General features: G+C 41.4%; 1 protein-coding gene across 7 annotated transcripts in view; it reads left to right on the plus strand.

The window, feature by feature from the left end:
• The window catches only part of ETV6 (ETS variant transcription factor 6), a 132,685-nt gene that overhangs the window by 25,256 nt on the left and 85,344 nt on the right, over positions 1 to 22,085 (plus strand). Inside the window, exon 1 of one of the 7 annotated variants that reach the window (XM_053942690.1) lies at positions 20,594 to 20,610. The exons of 4 other annotated variants lie outside the window; for them this stretch is intronic. The gene's annotated coding sequence lies outside the window, so the exon portion shown is untranslated. Of the gene's footprint in view, positions 1 to 20,593; positions 20,611 to 20,887; positions 20,904 to 21,909; positions 21,929 to 22,085 lie in introns of those variants that run through there. 2 more of the 7 variants (XM_053942685.1, XM_053942686.1) reach the window with 2 other exon arrangements.

Genomic DNA, 22,085 nt, shown 5'->3' on the forward strand with positions numbered 1-22,085 from the left:
ACGACACAGCTGGTGTCAACATCTGGCCTGTAGAACCTGTCTTATCATTAAGGATGCAGAAGGTGGAGCAAAGAGTCATCTGAACAGTGAGAAAGTGGCAGTAGTTGGGTTGCAGGAGATGGAAACAAGCTTGTTTGACAGGTGGCTCTTGGATGCAGTTGACTTGAAAAGAAACTCCTGGACCTCCAGGTGAGCTCAGAACAAACACAGAGACAGCACAGGTCACCAAGCAAACACTTTAATGCAGCAGTGTAATGATCCATGTTAATCATGCATTGAGTATTTAAGCACTGTAGAACTTCTGTTTAAAAACCAGCACCAACCTAAACCAGCACCAACCCCCAAAGCAAACGAGCAGAGACTATTCCAATACATCTGCTTGTCTGTCTTCAAAGAGACTTTCAGTCTTTGCAATTGTATAAAGCATAAATGCTTCATGGCTGTGCTAACAGGCAGACTTGTGTTATCCCTGGAAGCTGCTTTAATGAACCCCAAGGTCTGACAGCCAGCTTCCCTCTTTTAAGAGCAGCAATTTGTCGATCTCAAGAAAACTGCCTTTTTCAAGATCTCAGCTCAGGAGCTGTTTGTAAGGTTGTGGGATTACAGTGCCTAGAAAGCATTACAACTCCATTTGCTGCTGTGTTCTCTTCATCTATCACGCGAGAACACCATTCATTTTTCTCCTCTGAAGACCAGCCTCAGTTCACTATATCCCTCTGGGCATGTTGATCATTCTGGGGCTTTTGCCACTGATTTTGGTAGGATATGATTCAGACCTTTCATCTGGGTTAGATTTTCTCAGTGAGATTGTTTATGAGAGAACAAATTTCAGGATCATATCCCAGGATTTTATATACTTTTCTTTCCATCTATAGATCCAGAATTTTTGTGAGTGTTGCAATCTTAGCATCAGGACTTAATCCACTCTGATTAGAACCAATGGGAGTTTCCATTACTAATTGCCACTGACATAAATTCCAGCTCATAAATTAGGGATCAAAATGTATTATGTTATTGTTATATGCTGCATTAAGTGCAATATAGATTATATATATACATACATACACACTTTTTAATATATATATAATAATTTTATATGCAATATATGTTATTGCTTGCTACATTTACTTTTAAGTAATGTTACTTTCTAAAATTAGAGACTACTGTAGGTTGTCTGAAGAGTTAGTCTGAAGTAGAGTTTTTTTTTGTCCAATCCTGGAGACAGCTAGATTTTTTTTATGGGTGACTCCTTTAGTTCTCTGAGTGCTCCTTGCCTGTGCCTCAGTAATCCCTACATTTAAGAAAAAAATCTAATTAAAAAGATATTCCTCTGTTGTCTTGTACAGCATTCAGCAATCCTCAGACATCTTACACCACAGATCATAGGCACAAGGCAGTAGCAACAATAGACTGATGCTGTCTTTGATGTCTGGAACATGCAGATAACTCTGTTTTCACAGAGAAGCAAATTCTGAAAAGGATTGAAGGGAGTGAATTGATGTCTAAAGATGCGTAATGAGAACAAAAATTGGTCACTGCCATTAGAGGTGCTACCAAATTAGTAGGCATTGAGTTAACATCTAATCCTGTAGCCAGAAGGGTTAAGATTTATGTAAATAGCATCTGCATAATGATTTTTAAATGGCTAAATGATTTAATAAAAGGTTAAATTAAATTTATTAAATGGTTAGTAGAAAGCTAGAGCCACAACACAAGGAGTATTTTCTCATTTTTCCCTTTTGTTTTGGGAGATGCACAGGGCAGATAGAACTAGTGGTTCAGAAAGGAATTGCTCATCTCTCCAACATCTCAGAGGATAGAGTAATAGAGGCCAGCTAAAGAAAGATTCTCCCCCATAGAAACCTACAATTTGTGATGCAAATCAAAGGGAGGCACATGTACCCATTTCAAAACTTACTCTTAGCTCACCCAGGTAATTGCCATATATGAGATTTGCATAAAAAATTTTGTTAAACCTTCATAAACAGATTACCAGAATTGTACAAAACTTCTGTGATCTATGGTTCTGTGATTTAGGCCTGGGTCCTGTAAATGTCTACTAGAGATTTTCTGGACCTGCACTTAATTTTGGCCAAATAAAAGTTGAGCATCTTAATAACTTGAGGGTGAAATAATTGAAAACTTCAGCATTTACAGTGATGATTATAGCTAAAAGACTAGAACACAGCTCTTGATCTGAACATTCCCAAATTTGGAAGTCTGAAATTCACATCTGGTTAGAATTTTTAGATGGAAAGATTTTATCCTTAAAAAAAATAATAGATTACTGATGCTGAAACTTAAACAATTACAAAATAAGTGCCTCAGGAAATATAAAACATTGTATGGAGGTGGTTTTTTTTTGTTTGTTTTGTTTGGTTTTCTGTGTGTGTTTTGTTTCTGGTGTTTGTTTGGTGTTTTGGTTTTTTTTTTTTTTTTTAATAATTGATTGCCGTGCTTCTCACCTTGATGTTCTCAGTTCACACTGTTAATTCCTATTGCTCAAGTTATAAAAGAGGATGGTAGCTTAAAGCAAGGCTCAGCTCATGGTTATACAAGCTTTGGGACTGCCTGTCAGTGGGAAAGGCAAGGGTTAATGGTTGGTTCTGTCAGCTTTTGGTGCAGAGATGTGGTGCTCACACACCAGGAGCAGTTGTACAAATGCGCTCATGTCTGAATGCCTGCAGGCTTGCGGCTCAGTTTTATATGATTGGGGTTTTTTTTTTTTTTAGAATCCTTTTTAAAAATACACAGGAATTAAGCAATTTCCTTTACATGGTGCCTCAGCCAAAGCCCACTGAAGTCACTGGGAAGACTCCCACTGTTTTTTGCTGGCATTCAGATCTGTCTTGTGTTCCTTACGGCCTAGGCTACTGCGAGTGTCTGTGGGGGTGTGTAACCATCTCAGTTCTTCTGGAAGGGCTGTCCTGCTGTACTTCAGTTACCATGGAATAGTTTGCCCACATTACTAGCAACATAATTATTCTGGATCAAAAATACTTCAATTCCAGAATTGTCTCTGTGTGGGGAGCTACTCTGGAATAAAAATCAGGCAATGGCTTTGTCTGCAATAGCTGTGCTTCTTGCTCGCTTTCCGTAGGCAAGGTGTTTTAAACAGAGGTGAAAGGCACCAAAGTGAATTGCTTTTCAGATCAGCACAGCCACATTCTGTGAATCTTTCCTGAATTGTAGTTGTTGCGATTTATAAAATCGAACTAAAACATCCATCCTCCCCAGACCCAGGTGTGCAGAAGTCCTTACTGTGGGCCCTGGCTCCACTCCTGAGCCCACATTCAGGTCTGTGTAGGTACAGTTCTGTGCCTGTGACTTCAGTGGGACACACTGTATGTACAGATCTGATGACAGGATTGTGGCTCCACAGGAGTAAGAGAGCACAAGTGTTGCCCTTTGTTTAGGGATCAAACCTATCCACTCTCACATTTAATGGGAGCCCCTTATAGAGAGATGCCGGAGTAATCTGGAGGAAAAGCCGTGTGTCATTGCCTTTTCCCACTACTACAGATGAATCAAACACTCAGTAAATTAACTCTTTTTATAATGTGTGTATAGATCCTGTGAGTGGACTTGGAGCAGACTTTTAAGGCTGAGATTTTAAAGTTTCTATTTTTTTTATGGATCTAACAAGACCTGCAGGCCTAAGCATTTTAAGCTCATATTAGTCTTGTCTTTTTATCTGTTCCTTTAACATCCTAACTTTTCTATTAATGTGAGTACTGGCAAATTCACTACACAGATACAATATTAATTCCAGACATTTCACAAGACAGTTCTTGGACATTCAGCCACATGATGATGTGTTAACTTTAAAGCATGTACTTCAGAAACAAAGAAGGAGTTAAGCAAAAAAAAAAAAAAAAAAAAAAAAAAAAAAAAAAAAGGTTAAAAATGGACTTCCTCAGTTCCTTTCTTTGCAATACATAAATTCATGTAAAAATACGGAAATAGCAGGATGAGTTAGTGTTGTTTCCATGCCATTTTTTATAACCACGTGTACTGTTACCTCTCTGTAGCATGTTTGTTACATAGAAATAGAACACGACATTTCCCATGAAAAATGTCAAAAAATTGTGATTTTTTTTAATAGATCTCTCCATGATGGAAAAAAAGAAGTTTTCATATCTGATTTCAGGAGAAACACTATTTTTCCCATAAATATAAGGACATATTTTGTTACCCACAAACAGAAAATCTGCCACTTCTTTGTATTACTTCCTCTCTTCAGATCTCTGCTATCAGTCTGTCCTAAAAGCTCGTATCAGTTAAAGCAGATATAGAAGCTTATCATTATTGGACTTGGAGAAATTTGGTTGAAGACCCGGTCAGACATGATGTTCTGGCTGCAATTAATCCAAACTGAAGTGGTGCTGCCTCAAGTATGTATCACCATATTATTTGTCCCTTCCACCTCCACTCCACCTGCCTACAAAAGGCTTATTTGCTCAGCTTTGCCTCTGTAGTTGCTTCCTAATCCAGTTTAATCAAAATTATGAGTTTAGGATTTTTTGGGATTTTTTTTTAATGTATTCTGGATAGCAGATATATTTTAAGTTTGAACATTGTAATTTTCATTAAAAGGTGAAACTGGGAAGCTGAGATTCCCATCTCAGTGAGATTTAGCTCTCAGTGAACTTAGGGTCTGTTGTGGTTTCCTGAGCCAGATTCTCCCTGTCTCTGAAGCCTACTTTCTTAGTGGCATCTATATATTGAGGTAAAATTGTTTATTAGAAAGCAAAGACATTAGGACTGCAAACAAATTCTGTTTAAAAATAGCAGAGAATGTATTTTTCCATTACAGGAAAAAAATGGAAAGCAGATGGTGGGAATTTTTGACAGTGGGACTTACTTTATTTGTTGGTAGAAAAGGGCTTGTTTTGGAGGGTCCTTTGTTCTGTAAGCAGGTGGGGACAAAGTGACTCATCTCCTTTATAGCCTAAATTGTGCTGTGAACTTACACACCACTGGCATGGGGCTTGGGCTGGGTGCTGTAGGGCTGAGGGGCCGTTCCCATCTGCCTACAGACTGGGTTCCAAGTTCAGGTGATTGAAATTAGCCCCCAGCAGTTTTAATCATCTGTAATTTCATTGCCATGGTGCATTTCGTGATCCCAGCTCAGTTGGGCAGAGTCACCGTGCGCTACCGCGGCCCCTCTGCTGCTCCGGCATGTTCTCTGTGTGTTCATGTTCATGACCCTCTATCAGGCGCTTGCAACATCTGCTCAGCTCCGTGTTCAACCCCTCGCTGCCTGGCATGGAAGTGACTCTGCTTCCTGAAAGGGCAGGGGAAGGGAGGGAGGAAAAGAGCAAATGGGCTGGTGCAGAGCAGCCCTTCTTCCAGGCCCTCTCTTTTGTACTAAATTTAGCTGTTGTGGCCATGAGCAGGCTTGTGCTCGGCAGCAGCACGGTGTAGTCCCTAAACCATCTCTGTTTCCTGCTGATTTCATGTTTTGCTAGGAAGGATGTGGTACAGGACGTGAGGCAGGATTAAGCAAGGAGCACAGGCGTTAGTGGAATGACCCTAGGGAGAGCCAGGCTGGTTCTCTCTCAACTCTGTCCAAAGGCAGGTACCTGTGACCTGTCATGTAACAACAGGCTTTTCCTTCAGTGCTGGAATCATTCTCTTGTGCCATGGTTTAGTTGCCTCCCAAATTGCCTGATGCTGAACATTTATTAAGGACTCCATGATCAAATGTTTGTGGTTTGACAGAAGCAGCTGACACTGGTTTAAAAGGAAATATTTTGTAATATTACCTACAGAGAGCCATGGAGGAGAAACTTTGGACAGGATTTGTACTTGATAAAATTCTGTTTTGACATAGTTGAGAGAGGCAGGAAATTTCTCCTGTGACTTTTCATTATAATGTCATCATGAGAGCAGCATCTTTCATTTCTTGAGAATCTGTCTGTTGAAGAGAAGTGTGAACAGCCATTCCCGTGGTAAGGATATTAAGAAGAATCCAAGTTGTCTGAAAGCCTGTTTTTTGCATGAAACTTGAAGAAAATGAGGTCAAGGTTTGGGTAGACTTTGGGGATTTACAGTGGTGAAGGAAATCTTGCCTCAGTACAATTAAAATTTAACTGAAGAAATAACTTCTGGTTTGTTTCGTTGTTTTTTTTTTCCTGTAAGATTTCCCCTCTTGGCTTCAAAGGTCTTTGAATAAAGAATTATATTGCTGTAGTCTAGCTGAACAAAAGCAATGAAACAGCACGTGAAATCTACAGTTTGTACAATCATCCTTAATGTGCTCATATATCGCATGAAATAATCAGGTATGGTTTTTTTTTGTTTTTTTTTTTTAATATAGAGACCTGAAGTTTTCTGAAGACAGAGTTGGCATTTTGGCCAAAGATTATATAGATGCATCAGAGAATCATAACCTTCAGTGCAGAGAGGATCCATGTGTCCTTTCCTGGTCTGCTCTCAAGATTCAGTCAGGTTCTGCTTCTCAGCCATCAAAGCTTATTTAGGCTTTTGCTATCTATACTGAGATGGCTTAATGATAGTATGGGAAAGTGCTGCCTTATGTTTAGAAATTAATCCTGTCTTTCTGGATGCTGAGGATTTACTCTTGGCCTAGATTTAGTGTTAGTGTAAGTGAGCAAAGCTTTTTTTGTTTGTTCTTCCCTTGTTCTCTGAAACAAATGTCTGAAATGTATAGGTAAAGAAAAAGATAGTCGTGTGGATAATAATGTTCTTTAATGATATCATTGCCCTGTAAATCTGTGTCAGGGAACTTGCACCTGGGATTGCCGTCATTGCTGTACAAATTGGCTGGCAGAAGTTGAATAATTTGTATATATGGGGAACATAGATATGTCAAATGTGTACCTAATATATGAAAACACAAATTGTATCACTTGTGCTAGATTTTTTGGAGTAGGGAATTGTGTTGTGTGTTTTTTGGTTGTTTTTGAATAGTGGTCTAGATTGCATACCTTAAGAGAGACTGACCAGTAAAGATTTGTCCTCACTGCTCTGTCAATATACATGGTAACTCCAGTTTCCCCACTACTCCCTTTCCTGTTTGCATACCCATCCTTACCTCCACTAGAATGCTGCTTTCTTCTTGAGCTGAAGTGGTTGAAACTTCTTGTTGCAAAGCCTCAGTTAGGAAAATAGCAGAGTGTAAGCCATCCCAGTTTCATTAACTCAGCAGTTGTGTGTAGCCTCTGCTTAACCTGAGGGTCACTTTTGCCTAGGTTTGACCCCCCAATGGCTTCAGGTGGCTCCTGGACTTTGCTCTGGGGCAGGTAAAGAGCACTCATGCATTACCTTTTGCCTAAAATGCTTTTGGATTGTAGCTCCTGGTGACAGGGCAGTAAGGAGCAGCAGTTAATTCTCTGCAGTTGCTCATTAAACCCAGGGATTTGGCTAGGTGGGAATTTGTGGTCCAGTGTGAATTCAAAGGATGAGATTACATCTGAATCCCATTTACTAACACAGGTGTAATACTTACTAGCCAACACTGACTTCAGGGTGACCTTTTTGGGTGGTTGTCCTGGGCTGATACACCACTTCTGAGATCAATGTCATGCGGTAGGTTTGGTGCAATGTCTGTTCTTGTGAGTATTGAGATAAATTGGTTCAAATTAATACAGGACAAAGGAGCTTCTAGATGACCCCTTGCATAGCAATGAGTTTTATAACAAGATTACTGTTGAGTTGCATCCCTGTAAAGAATGGAGGTGGCTTTATCTAAATAGTTTTTCAGATGCAGCTGGTGTTGGCCGACCAAAAGAAATCTTGCAATTTTGGTTGAATCAAAAGGATTAATGTTGCCGGGGTGTGAGGGTGGAATAAAATAATTTTCTTTTAGGAAAAAAAAAAAAAAAAAGCCTTCATTGTATTAATAGCACCACCTGTATTCTGAGTAGTGAAAACTCCATCTCTCCCTCTCATCTCTAGGACTGTTCTTTAGGGCTTGCTGAGGTATTTGAATTTACAGTTTTTTCTGAAGTCTCCATAGCTAGTGCCCTTAGAATTTGTATTTCCATGGTGCAGAGGGGGTGGAAGAAGCCCCACCACCTTCAACAAAAACAAGATGTTTATGCTGCTTCTGACATTCACAGCTCTTGAAGGTAAGAGTCTTTGCTGCTTCTACAGATAAGGGGGCTTGTGGTGTTTCCTCTTCTTGTTCTCATGGGTGTCTTTTGTTTCCTTTCCATCCTCAACAGTGAGATCTGATTCTTTTTCATGTTCTCTGCTATATCTGTGAAATAGCATTGTTTCCCATTTTTCTTTTCTCCTATGCACTAGAGAATTTGTGCCCTTAAGCTTCCACCTGTCTCTTAGTAACAGGATTCCTCATTCTGTCTCCAAACTAGGAGTTTTGGGTACATCTGATAATAATTTCTGATGTGCCAAGGGTGGTATGTGCATCTCCCAAGAGGATTGATATTTTGAGGTTTTGTGGTTTTTTTTGTTTGTTTTTTTTTGTTGGTTTTTTTTTTTTTTTTTTTTTTTTTTTTGTTTTGTTTTGTTTTGTTTTTTTTCCCCCCATCTGTTTTGTAATTACAGGCTTAGCTATGGCCAGGGGTATTACCATGCTACAAGGTATCACGGTCTATGTCACCAGCCAGGTATTGCAAGTAATAGGAGCAGGTAGTTCCATTCCCTAAAAATTCTAGTATCTCTGTTTTCCATGTTTGCAACTTCCAGTGTTCAGCAAAACCTCTAGTTCTTGTCAGTAGGAATGAACATGCTTGCTCACAGGGTTTTTTTCAGCTTAGTTCATGCAACATCAAATATTAAGATCTTGCTTTTATTTTTGCATGCATGCAGGTTGAGGTGAGTTTCATCACAGGTTTCTGATTAATACTATAATTTTTGGCATTAAGATTAAAGTTGAAATAGAGATATGTAGTAAGATGCATCTACATGTAGTAATATGCATCAGCGTAAGTGTATGTGTATGCACATGTTGAAAGATAGAAGAGCATTGCTTGAGAGACTGTCCACTGTTTCACCTACATCAGTTAAGCCAGTAAAAAGTTTTAGGTTTCCATCCAAACCAGGCTTACTCTGCTTTTAAATGTATTAGTAGCTTTAATATTTCCACTCTGGGATCTTGGATGTGATTCCAGTTTGGATGGGGATAGGGAGAAGCTAAATAAATTTTAAAATACGTTTTATTTTTTGCTGCGGCTCACGAAGTTATGTAATTTTAGCACTGGATTGAAGGCAGGAGGCAAATAGAGTGGTCTGTAGTTGACTGCATGATAACTGCAGTTGCATGGATATCATCCCGTCATGTGCCCAGTGTCTAATTCTGATTGGATTCTCCTGGTGTGAAGAATCACACTTGCCATCAGTGGGATGTCCATCTGTCTGAGCCTGAAAGCAGCTCAACGATGCAGGCTGTGGAGGAGGAGTCTGTGGGATGGCCTCACTATGCCTATGAAGACCGATGCACATGATTTATAAGCATCCAGTCTGTTTTGAGGGATCCTTTCTTGCATTGCTATGTGGTTATGAATGTAGATATTACTGTTGAATTCCTCTGTGGTGGCCACTGAGGGAGCTGGACACTCAAGCAGTTTGCAGACGTCGGGGGTGGTGTTTCTGTGGGGCTTGCCAGTGTGAGGAGGTTACTCTCATTAAAGGTGACTTAAAGGATTCTCAACAGCTTTCTGATTTTTTTCTTTTCTTTTTTTTTTTTTTTTTTTTTCTTTTTTTTTTTTTTTTTTTTTGTTGCAGCTGTGTAAGGAGAGGTGCCTATTCACTTGCTGTACAGTGAGATTGTATATCCTTCATAAATTGTTTGTAAATCACTTTGGGATCTTTCTGGCTGACAGGCAGATCCTGTGTAAGCACATCACCCAGCCCTGCAAAGCCCAAGCCTTAGGGAGCGAAACCGGCTGCCAAAGCAGCAGGTGTGTCAGCTCAAAGTTACCCGTGAGGAGCAGCTGTAAGCTCGAACTTTGCCCATTTATTTGCTCAAGGCTTTATCTCATCCCTTATTATACAGCCCAGTGAAAATGAGTATTTGCCCTGTCAGTTAAAGCGGGGCCATGGAGTCGCAGCTCCGCGTGTGCCCGGCGGCCTCGCGGGTGAGCGAGCGGAGCCGTCACTTGTTGGGGGGATGGCTGTGCTTCATGTGCCATCAGAGGAGATAGGGACACCTGAGCAAACAGTGGTCACCCTGGGCTCTGGGATAGGGTGACTGCTTTGGTACACTCCACTGATTTTTTTTTTCTTTCTTTTTTTTATTATGTTTTTCTTAATGTCTATAGCTTTTTTGTTGTTGTTGTTCTGTGGCTAGATTTTGACATTAGAGCAAGGTAAGAGCACTCCAAATGGACAGTTAAACTTACATTTTACTTTTAATTTTGCTTCAGGATTGTGCAAGGAGACAGCAAAATTAATATCAAAAGAGAAATTTCTTCTGAATCAAAGGCCAAGTGGAAAGTGTAGCAGCACAGTATGCTGCTGTGCTCGAGACTGTTATTCTGAAAAAAACCAAACCAAAACAGCAATCCTCAACGTTTTAAAAAACCCCTGTGTAGGGGTTGAAAAGGCTATTTTTGGTGTTATATTTTGATTTTAGCCAGATTGCATATATTGAGGGAAATGTTTACTAATATTTGTTACTGCTTCTGGTCTTCAGACCCATGGCAGCAGACTTAGAGCCAGGCAACGATGAATAATTTTTTTGCCTGCTGTCTAATAGGAGGATAATGTGGCATCAGTTTCTGGGGTTCAGAACTGTTTGCTGTTGGTGTTCAGGCATCCATATCCCAGCACTGGCTGGGAATTAGACATGTGCAATGTAGTAGTGACAGACCAAATATGCAGGAAACCAGCTGGTTGCTCAGAAGATCTGATCTCTGCCTCAGCTCACCTTGAACAGTTCATTTGACTACTCTGTGCCTGTTTCCCATTTTATCTGCCATGTAACTTATCTCTTTAGCTGTTAAACAATTTTAAATGGCACTGCCTTCCACTATTCAAAACAGCTATTCTACTTCAACACAGTTTTAATAATAAATGTAAACAACTATGGTCTTCAGATAGTCAAATTTAGGAGGATTCTGGTTAATTTTTGATTTTTCAGCCGTGTTACCAAGGATTGATCTTTGGACCTGTATAACCAACCTTTTTCCTTAGTTGCTTTCTGTTATTCTGCCTTTCGAAGGACTTTGTGGAAAAGAAAGCAGTATAAAAATCACACAACCGGTTTGGCAGGTCTTGTATAAACAGGAGAAATGCCAGGAAAAGGCTTATGTCTTTGTTGCTAGCTTAAAAAAAAAAGGGGTTTAATTTTCTCCTAATGAAAACTTCAGGTGTTGCTGTGTGTGAGGTGGACTGTGGGGATGGGCATATGGTGGAAGGGGCTTGGAGTGCTTGCTGGAAGGAACATTCCCTCAGATGCTGGGAATATTGTCTCAGTCACCTTCTTGGCTGTAGGAACTGAAGAAGCATTTTATCATGATTCTTGTAAGCAGATTTGTTTTTTTTTTTCCTTCCCCCATTTCCTCTGACAGTCTTACAGCTCAGCTCTGGTGTTAAACACACCCTCTTGATTAACTGGGAGTGATTGATGTCCCCCTGTTTTGCTTTGCTTGTACCAGGAGAGAGCTGTGCTGGTATTTAAGATTGTGTAGCTCTGAGTTGGGATGGGTGAGGAAACCTGCCTTCCCAAATGGATCTGTGCCGTTGCATAACCGTGGGAAGGGTTGGAGTGCCTCTGTCCTGGTTCTTGTGGCAAAGGAGGGATGTGTTTCTGGAATGGCTTTGAAGCTCCCTTCTGATTGCAGCCCTCTTTGCTGCCGCTTGTGAGCTGAGAGATTTCAGTCCATGTGTTGACAAGGAGGAGCGTTAGAAATCAGAAGTTCCCTCCCATGAGGAGGATGTTTAAAATCAATGCTAAAATGCAAAATGAAATCATTCGGAGAGCTTTTGCAAGTTGTCCGTGTAATTTTACTTCTCTTGTAGTTCATCCTTCTGTTTCTAGAGCAGCAGCATAACCCCAGAAATATGGCCATGTGGGGAGAGTGTTGAAATGGGATTTAGGTAACTTGTTACTTCTTCCTGCACCTCTGTTCCTAACTGTAAACCAGGGTTCAAACAGGCCCTTCCTGTGGTGCTTCACTCTCTTGAGTATTTTGGCTTTGGGCTCATCAGGGCTGTCCTCTGCTCACTATTTCTGGAACACTTTTGGCAATGGTGCGGTGTTTGTTTGCTTCTGAGTGCTGTCACTGTATAAGTGTCAAGTCCTAACAGTGGGGTTCACAGCCAAATACAGTTCTTGGGAGAAGATACTGTTTTCTAAGGTGTCAAAGTAGGTTTTTCCTCAGCCTCTGTATCCTGATTGGGTACCCTAATCTGCTTATGTTTTGGTCCCTCCACTTGTAAAGGTGAGTGTAATAACACTTCCCTTCATTGCAAGAAAGTACTAAAGGTATTATATTACATATTTAAATAGTGTGGTAATAAGGACCATGAAGAAGCCTTCAGATTGAGTTAAAATGGGCTTAAGATTAGTACTTTACTATTTTTTAAATACGTCTGAAGTTTACTCTATTTCAGCTGGCTTAGTTCCCAAGCTTCTCACTTCTGTAGTGAGGCAATATTTGCAGGTCAGAGGCAGTCTTATGGTAAGGGTGGAGTGGCTCTCACTACAGTGTCCATTCAGATGTGAACCAGCAATGCTTAGTTGTGAAAACAAGCCAAAGATAACCAGAGTGAAACTTCAGCGCTTCTGTTCTGCCAGGAACAACATCATAACCAATGCTTCAGGATTATGAGCTAAAACAAAATAATAATTTGAGGAAGAACAAAAAGTGATGCAGAGGTTGAAAGGAGCAATTAAAACAGTTGGGGAACTTAATGAACAGGAAAAGCTATGGCAGAAGGAAAGTAGCTAAACTGAGATTTGTCACAGGGCTTGACACACCTGTGGGCCTCAGCATTTTTCCCATTGTCCTGTTGGCACAACCAAGGCAGTGAGGGCTGTGGTAGTGCCACAAGTCGTTTTGGAGAGTCACAGCAGGTCTGGGGACAGTCAAACTTGTGTCCTCACCGTTTCTCTTCAAACCTCTTCTGTGGAGCTTGTTTTATCCTGTGTTTTGCTGTCTGGCATCTACCACCCAGCCTTGTGCAGCACCCCTATACAGGAGGTGATCCACTTCTTGTTCCTCTTCTGAGTGCTGGGAGTGCCCCTGGAATTTCCAGAGTGAAGGAATAAGGTCTGTGTGGGGTGTACCCTGTCACATGGACAGGTCATACCTGGAAGGCATCTCTTGTTTTCAGAGCACTTGGGAAAGGATTGCTAATAGCTCTCCTTACGCAACAGAATATTCACCTGCTTAGTTAATTACTTATTAGCTTCAGGCAGGGACATGGCAGATTTGTTAATAGCAATGGTCAAATTATTAGAGTGTGCAGCATTAATGCAGGAGAAAGCATTTAATAAAGAGCCATCACTTGACCCTGTCATTGTCCATGGAATATAGACCATATTGTTGAAGTCAGGCTCTGCTCTTTTCCTGTCATCTACCACTTCTTAAAACTATGTCTTGTTCAGGAGCTTCAGCTTTTCTTCGAACACACATGAAAGCACATCTATTCTTCTTTTGGATCAGATATGCAGTACCATGACCAGCTGTTTCTCTACAATTATATTTAAAAACTCCCCTTAAAGTTCTGCCAATCCTGATGGTCCTGTGCAGGAAGGACCATGATTTTAGTGTGCCTTGAGCTATCCCTCAGGTGCTTTGTTTTCTTTTTCTAAGTAGTATTTTAGTGTCTGATGATCAGCAAAATGTTCAGTTTCTTCTACTTTCCATTCTCATACTATTAGACTGCTGACTGGAGAAAACTTACAAAAGCTGCTAAATAGCTTGTTTAAAAAAAATCCAGTTTTTGTACAGGCTGACCTGTTGCAGATTTTGTTTCTTCTGTAATTCAGCTTCTTTCAGTGGTCTTCAAGTGCATCTTTATTTTGATCACAGCTTCTAACTAGCTTATCCTTCTGCAATACGTCTTCCAGATTACCTTCTCTTCACTCTGTTTGTATTTCCTTTTGGATGTTGGGCTGTGTCTGTCCTTTCTTCTGTCCATCTCAGTAGTTCCTTTATTCCTTCCTTACAAGCTAGATAATTTGACTCTTGTAAAACTTGCCTGTCTTGCATACATAGGGGTGTGTGTATGTATGATGCAGAAGGAAGAGCCTGCAAATGTCCAGGATGCAATACTCTAAGTGAAATCCTATTTTTATATACTCTCCTTTGTCAGCTAGAGCTTCCTTTTCTAGTCACACTGATCTTGATGTTGCTTACATTGAAGTAGTTGGAGTACGTGAAAGAATAGGGGGAGAGGAAGATTGTAATTTGATGTTTCTTCCTTATCCACTGTCTGTACAGTAGTCAAGGTCAGTGCAAGTATGGCCCTTTCTAGGAACTCCCTCTGCATTTAATGTGTTGGGAGTTGAATAATCTGAATCTTCGTGATATTTTATAGTGGCAAACATCCATGATCCCTTGTTTTTGGACTAGTTTACTAAGACAGTCTTTGAGAATGGGTATTTTATTTGGCTGTCTTCTCTTCTTGAAGATTCTGTTTAGTTTTACTCAAGTAGATCTGCCCATTTTTTCACCAGCAGCCCTTATTATAGCTGTCCTATTCCCAGACTGGCCTAGATTCTCTCTGAAAAATTGTTTTTACCTACTTAGAGGTATTTTGGAACAAGGGGATGTGGCACACTTCCCTGCCATGCTGTGTGTGTTGGTTTACTGTGGCACTACTTCAGTCTTCAGGATTAAAAACTGTAAGGTGTTGCATTAGACCTTGGCATGGCACTCTCAGGTTTCTCTGGGCATTTGGCATGTCCTTTGTCATGGAAAGTCTGCCAGATGTCTGAAGTGTGGAGAAATGCTGTGGTGGAAATGCAGGGGTGCTGTGTATGCCAATAGTAAATAATCTTAAGTTACTGGAGAAGAGAAAGACTGAGGCCCATAAGTGGATTTTACTTCCACCAGTGTAAATCTGGACCAGAAACACTGTTTAAAAATAAATAAATAAAATTTCACTGAAGAATTTTGCAGGATCCAGCTGTTTATTGGGACCAAGAAGGGCAATTTCTTATATTTCTAAGTGGTATTTTTAAAATGTGTATTTCAGGATGTTGCAGCTCTACAGGAATTCTGTTTCCATCAGTGACTGAGGGTTAAAAGAAGATATGACTTTTATATGAATTACTCTCCCATTATTTTTTTTTCACTACTTAACTGATGGGCAATTAGATATCCCAGGACAGTGAATGAGTTGACCTCATCTGTGTGGCAGTTCTGACCTGTGATTTGTGCTATGTAAATATTTGATATCCTCTTTTGTGAAGGACCCTGTTCACAGTAACTGTAGCTTCAGTAGGAATGTTCAGAAAGCAATGCTCAGCCATGATAGGAAGATCAGAAATGATGATTGTCCTTGGATATGTGTTTGAATGCACAGTAACACTGCAACTTTGACAGCTCAGTAATGCAACCAAGTAAAAACACATGCCAGCCCTGAGATGTAGAAGAGGAGCTTTCCCATAACTCATGAGAGGGCAGCTCCCTGTACACCATGTTTCCCCTTAGTCTTGCCATCTCAGTTTCATGGCCTCCAGGAACCTTGCCCTGAAATGAGCACATGACTGCAGTAAGAGTGTTCAGGGTGTTAATTCCCACGCACACAGGCAGGGTTGTACAACCACCATATGTTACAGAGATGAGGCTTCCCAGCCCTGCCTATTTTAGAAAAGAGAACAAAAAAAGTGCAGTGAAATATCTCTGACGTGCAGCTAAGCCTGGAAAATTCTTTGCTGTTGCCTTCCTTGCTTCCCTGCTGCTTACTCACTTGGCCACAGTACTTCAAAGCCTCATGAGGTGTTTTTTTTCCCTAGCTGTACAATTAACTGTCTCTCTTGAGCCTTCTGTGGTGCTTTGTGTGGAGTGAGTGTACCAACAACCCATGGTATAGATGCCAAAGGGACCCTATGGGTTACAGTAGTGGCCCAGCTTTTTCCATGCCCTGCTTAAACAAAGGTCAGTAGCAAGTTCTGCAGAGGAGTGAAGTTCTTCAGTGACAACCCCAGGATGCAAATTTTGGAGTTGCATGTTGAAAAGGGCTGGGGGCAGACAGTTTCTTAATGTCAGGCAGTTGAATCTGTGGTTGACTTCTACCATGAAGTAGGTCGGAGGGGCCAAGTCCTGGTTTTGCTGCCTCTTCTTGGAGCCTTGCTGCAGAAGGGTGGGTGGATAGAAAAGGCTTTACTCCTGTTTGGACTATGATGATTCCACTTCCAAATTCTGAACCAGAATCTGCCTCTTGTGTATTTTCTACTGCCTAGCTGGGATATCTACAGATGAAATTCTTTATTATACAAATAAATGATTGATCCTTTCATGAGCTGTACTGAGCTTTTTGCCTTAGTTTTATCTTCTAGTTTTTCCATTTTAATTTAATTAGGACAATGGCTGTAATCACATTGGGAGAAGCATGAGCTTCCCACTGTCTCTTTTCCCCTTCCCTTTGTGATGAACCACTACACCACTGTGTTTGGTTTTTATTTGCTTGAATAAGGATTGAGGTGTGAGAGGGGAGCCATCACCTGCCCCTGTGCAGGGAGGACAGGCTGGAAGGAGGAATCAGGGAGGAACTGAACTTTACAAAATTCCTGAGGTTACTGACACAATCTCTGCTTTCTGCCCAGGAAACAAGATGTTAATCTTTCCCAGTGCTGCTTTGCATAAGGTCCATTCCAGAGAGCTGTGTTTGTTTTAATTTCTCTAATTACTGATAGTGTGCTGATTATGCTGCTATAGATTTGATGTGAATTGCTGTATTAATGGGATCAAAAATTAGGAGATGTCTGCCATGGAAATTAAGAAGATGACAGCAGCTGGGGGAGGGGAGGAAAGTGGAGAGTTGAATTCATACCCTGTTACTGCATGGCTCTAGTTGGCTTTTTTTGGAGTCTGAGCCTTTGTCCCTGGCAGAAGTTGGAGTATGCAAACTATAACATAGACCAAAGTTCTCAAATGTGCTGTTCAGTCTCTGAGCACAGTCAGTGCTGTTAGAGGCTCTGATTCCTTCCTGCTCCCTGTGTTAGACCATGTAACTCATCTCACAGTGGTCTTCAGGACTTTCATATCCAGCTGTGGTATTGCATACAAACCACTGCTGAACAGTGCATCTGTCTTCCTTCCCTTTCCTCTTCTCCTCACTTGCTTCCCTAAGGATTAATTTACTTGAATAGGGGCTGTTTTCCCCTGTGCTGCTCTGTGGCTGGTTTGCTGTCACTGTCCTGCTGGGTGCCCAGATGCTCAGGGCCTTCTGAATTTTTCCTGCAAACAGAAATCACCCTTGTCTCTAAGGCCCTTTTCCCCCCTCTGCTATACTCGAGCCACCTACTCCTATGAAGATCCACAGCAGGAAAACCAGACCCTCACAGGCTCCCCCTGGCTCCTGGTCCCTTGGCCTGTCTTTTCATTTCATGGCACAGGTTTACCAGCACCCTGGGAGACAAATGTGTGTCAGCTTTCACTTTTAATTCCTTTCTCCCTATGTGGTATCATTATGTGCAGTATAGAAGGAAGTTTTTAGTCAGTGATTAGGGTCAGCTGCCTTTTCTGTCCAGCACAAGGTATATGCAGGCCACATTGCCTGTTTTGGTTTCCTGAAAACTGCTGCATAGGTATTGCATTTTTTGCTTTATCAATTAAAAAAAGTAGTTTTACTATGCCACCTATCCAGCTACTGAAATAATAATGTCATTGGGACTACATAAGAGCTTGCTTAGCAGACTTTTTTACATATTTTATTTTCATTTCTACAAAATCATGTATATTCTTTGTGCCTGCCATATGAATGAACTTAGTAAAGGGGACAAAAAGACTATCAGATGGCAAGGCTGTTGCTTTGGAGTTTAGAAGGGTGCAATTATATCAAAAGCCTGAAGCTATTTTTATTTGCAGCCTGCCTCATCCTCAACTGTTAGACTTCTTTTAAATTTAATTTTGATACCTTGGTTTTTAATTAATATTTTTATTTTAGCAATATGAATTATTTGTGTTCCTGACAGAGAAAATTCTGTTCATGTTGTTTTTTTGTCAGTAAAGGATGTACCCCAATTCTTCAACCTGAAATTAGTGTGTGCTTTGATGGCTTTGGGAATCCAGTCAGCTGTTAGATACACGCCTACTACATAGTCACGGTCAGTACAGCTTTTGATTTAGACAGGATGGCTTTATCTATGGCATTCTCAGCAGCTGAATATTTAGTAAAGAGAAAGAACCTATACATTCTCTTGATTTTTAGCCATGTGTTTCAGCCTGTCTCTGCTGAGTTGGGCAGGTGAAAGCATGTCCTACTCTCAGCAGACCTGGCTGGTTGTCCGGGTGGCCCTCTTGGAGCACCAGCCACCAGAATAAGCCTCAGGGAGGGCCTTCCATAAAAACTGACTTTGTGTAGCTCTTCAATTACTGTAAGTAACATGAAATTTCATGGTGAAACTTTCTTGACTCCCTGTGAGCTGAAGAAACTGATCAAAAATGATGACAGCAAGCAATATGCCATCTGTTTTAGTCACCTCTTTGTGGCTACTGGCAAAATGCTCAGGAGTTGCTATATTGAAATTTCTTAGCTGGTAATTGTTTGGGGCTGAGCATTTGTTCACTTGTAGGCTTAGAGGTTTCTAGAGTCCCCTGGCAGGTGGTTTTTAAGGAATGTGGTAGTACCAAGCTCTTTCTTAGCACTCATCACCAAAAATCTCACAGGACCACATCAAATGTGTATTGATTTAGTTTTTTTTACCAGTAGGTTAAGCTGCAGCAAGGCTGTTTGCTCAAGAGCACACAAGGTTCGTGCAGGTTCTACCAGCACTACCTATTCTTCCTCCCAAGCTGTGCTTGAACAAGCCTACCATTCTTGGCCTTAATACAAAGGGAAATATTAAACTTGACTAGTTAGGAAATGTTTTCAGAAAAATTCCTAGTGGCAGAGTATCTGGTTGCATAACCTTAGAAGCAAGAGACACCAGCCATGTTTTTTTTTGTTTGGTGGATTCCACAGAGAGAAGCACTGGGCAGTCCTGGAGTTGTGAAGATTAATGCAATTCATTCTCAGTGGTGTGAGCACAATAGGTACCTCCTGGAAACGTGACTCTAGAAAGCCTCAGAAAGCCTGGAGGAGCACATGTGACCTTGTGCATTGACTGTGGAGGCTGGGCACTGCGTGTGGCTGAGCACAGAGAAGGGGCAGGTTGTAGAACTGGACTGGTGCTTGCGGTTCTGCTGCCAGCCACGTTACTGCCCCATGCTGCAAACAGGGATTAAGCTAATTTTTTTCCACAAGCCCAGTGTCTTGACCTCCCTGTGCCATTACCATTCCACACCTTTTGGAAATCTGTCCAGGACAGTTAAAGGGCAGCTCTTTCAGCATGCAATTGTTAAATGTATTGCCCTTGAGAGGCACATGATGTCCTTTTTCAAGACAGTTTAACTCTGAAATTACTTAGCTCATTTGAGCTGTGCTCTTGCTGTAACTCAGTTTGCCTGTGTGTCTAATAAAGAGAAAGACTTACCTAATGTCTGTAAATTGCTTTGATATTTAGGCTAAAGGTGCTGACAGAAAAATGCAAGATTAACAAGGGAGGGCATTTCAAAGGCACTAATAGGAACTGGAAAGCTAACTCCCCTTGTGCCTTGTAAAATGCCTTCTGCAAATAGTAATTCACACAGTACTGTAGACATCCAAGATGTGTGGGAAAAGTAACTGCAGTTCCATATCTTGTTTGGTTTTGGCTGTCCTGTCCTTATGAATAGTAGGAAACAATGAATCAAATGCATTTGTTTAAAACAGTAAACCTCAATGAAACTGCCATGGTATAAATCAAGTTATGGTATGCCTTTAGGAGATTGATCAGTAAAGGCAGCACATACTGAAAGCCTTGGTTTGATGCAGCACCTACTGGGTCTTGAGGGAAGTGGATGGGGGAGGGGTTCTGGATTTAATTTCATTTTCCACCTGCTCTTGGGAAGTGAGGAGACCTTTGAAGCTACTTTGTCTTTGCAGTGGTGATTCAGTGAGCATGCAATGTGACCTGAGCTTGGACTGTATCCTGCATTCTTCAGGAGGGAGGAAAAGGACTTCAGGTCTCCCACCAATCCTCCAGTGCCCATTAACAGAGGCAGGCATCTGTGTGGCTGTGTTTCAGAAGTGTTCCTCTTTTTCTAAATATCTCCATGAACAAAGCGAGCAGCTGTAGTGTGGTTCGATTATCTGTGCTGTGGATGGCAGCAGGAAATGCTGGGAAGTGCCTGGTCTCCCTCCCCTCCAGGGGTGCTGTGCCCCAGGGTGAGAGGTGCAGATGGGCACAGAGGGCCACACCTCTGCAGCGGGAAGCACAGAGTCAGCTGGTTTGGGTTAGGGAAAGAGTTGGGGAAGCTGAAAACCAAATAATGCCTTGTAGCTCCACAGGTGCGTCTTTCATTGCGTCACAATGAACATCTCCGTTTGGTAACTGCAAAAAACTGAACTCATGCTAGCTAATGGGTTGCTGTTGCCTGGCCAGATGAGTAGAAAGAAACTGAGTTTGTGGGAGACAGGAACGTAAGACTGAACAATTTGTCTTTTAAAAGTACTGAGCTGACAGCCACAGGGGCCATACTTGCAGAAATAGCAAAGTGATGGTGGAGTGAAACAGGCCTGTCTTCTCACTTGGTCTAAACCTACAACAGTGTGTTCTCCACATGCTGTCAGTCTTCTCTGACATGTGCTTATAGGGTGTTGTGGTGGCACACCCGATGTTCTTCTGGTTCTACCTGAGCTCCTGAGCAGCAAACGGCATCTTGCAAAAGAATGAACTGGGCTTGCTCTGAAGTGGTGGCTGCAAGACTTTCTAGGTATTCCCTTTATTTTTGGACGTCACCTAATCTGTCTGCAGAGTTTTTTTGCAAACCTCCCCTTCCCTTTGGCGGCAAGGGTGCTTACATTACATTCTGCAGGTGCCTCTGTCAGCCTCAGTCCGTTTTCCTGTCTCATGGCTGTGGTTTGTCGTGGAAGCAATTACCTTCTCTTGGTCCAGCACCAAATTTGTCTTTTCCGTTTGCCGGAGATCAAGGTCGGGGTGAGAGGCTGCACTTGTACTGTCCTGCAAATGCTCGGAAATTATAGTACCTCCTTCTGCTTCTGTATGTGCAGGGATGTAAATCCATACTTGCACTGGCGTGTCAGTATTCTGTAGAATAACATGCATTACTTTCCAGGAAGCATATAATAATGGTTTTTTATATTCCTGTAAAACTATGGCTATGTTTATTTACAAAGGGTATATTTTATACTATGGATTGGAGTGCATTGTTGGAGGCTTAGAATATGGAAGAATTTTCCCTTCAGATAATATGAAGTTTCAGTCTTAGATTTCTTGTCAGGCATTTTCCCAAGTAAAAACCTAATTGTGACAGTTACAAAACTAATACAACAGTCACAAGTTGCCCTTTAACTCTGTTTGACTGTACTTGGTTGCAAGTTAAACTACTTCAAAGAAGGTAATAGTAACTCATTTAGCAGAAACAAGAGTACTACATTACTTGATGGTAAATAGAGTAGTCTTTGGTGATGTGTTTTTCTGCAGCAATGACAAAAGTTACTGATTAATGTCTTTAAAAAAATGGTAGGAAGGATTATAGTGCTAAACACTTAGCTTGTTCATATCATGACTGATTTGTTAATGTAAGATTAAGTGGTTTTGGCACTTCAGTGGTACTCATGCCTGTATCATGGACTTGCTGTCAGATTTTCACTGACATAAAGCCCTTGGAGTCTCCCCACTTGCATGTCACTTCCCCTTTCCTCCCTTGGCAAATTTCTGAGAAGACCCTTGGAACCTTCATGGCTCTCTTGAGAAGTAATCCTGCCACCCTAAAAGGTGCTTGGCCCCTCTCTCTTCAGCACTGGGCAGCGCTGGCCACCAGTGTTCTGTGTGTGCTCTGGGGCTCCCTGGGCAGCTGGTGCATCACTGGTGCTGCTCACATCACCAGGCACACACTTCCTTCCTTCCTTCCACCCACATACACCTCCTCTGC

This window comes from Vidua chalybeata, chromosome 5, assembly GCF_026979565.1.
Source record: "Vidua chalybeata isolate OUT-0048 chromosome 5, bVidCha1 merged haplotype, whole genome shotgun sequence".
Classification (NCBI taxonomy): Eukaryota; Metazoa; Chordata; class Aves; order Passeriformes; family Viduidae; genus Vidua; species Vidua chalybeata.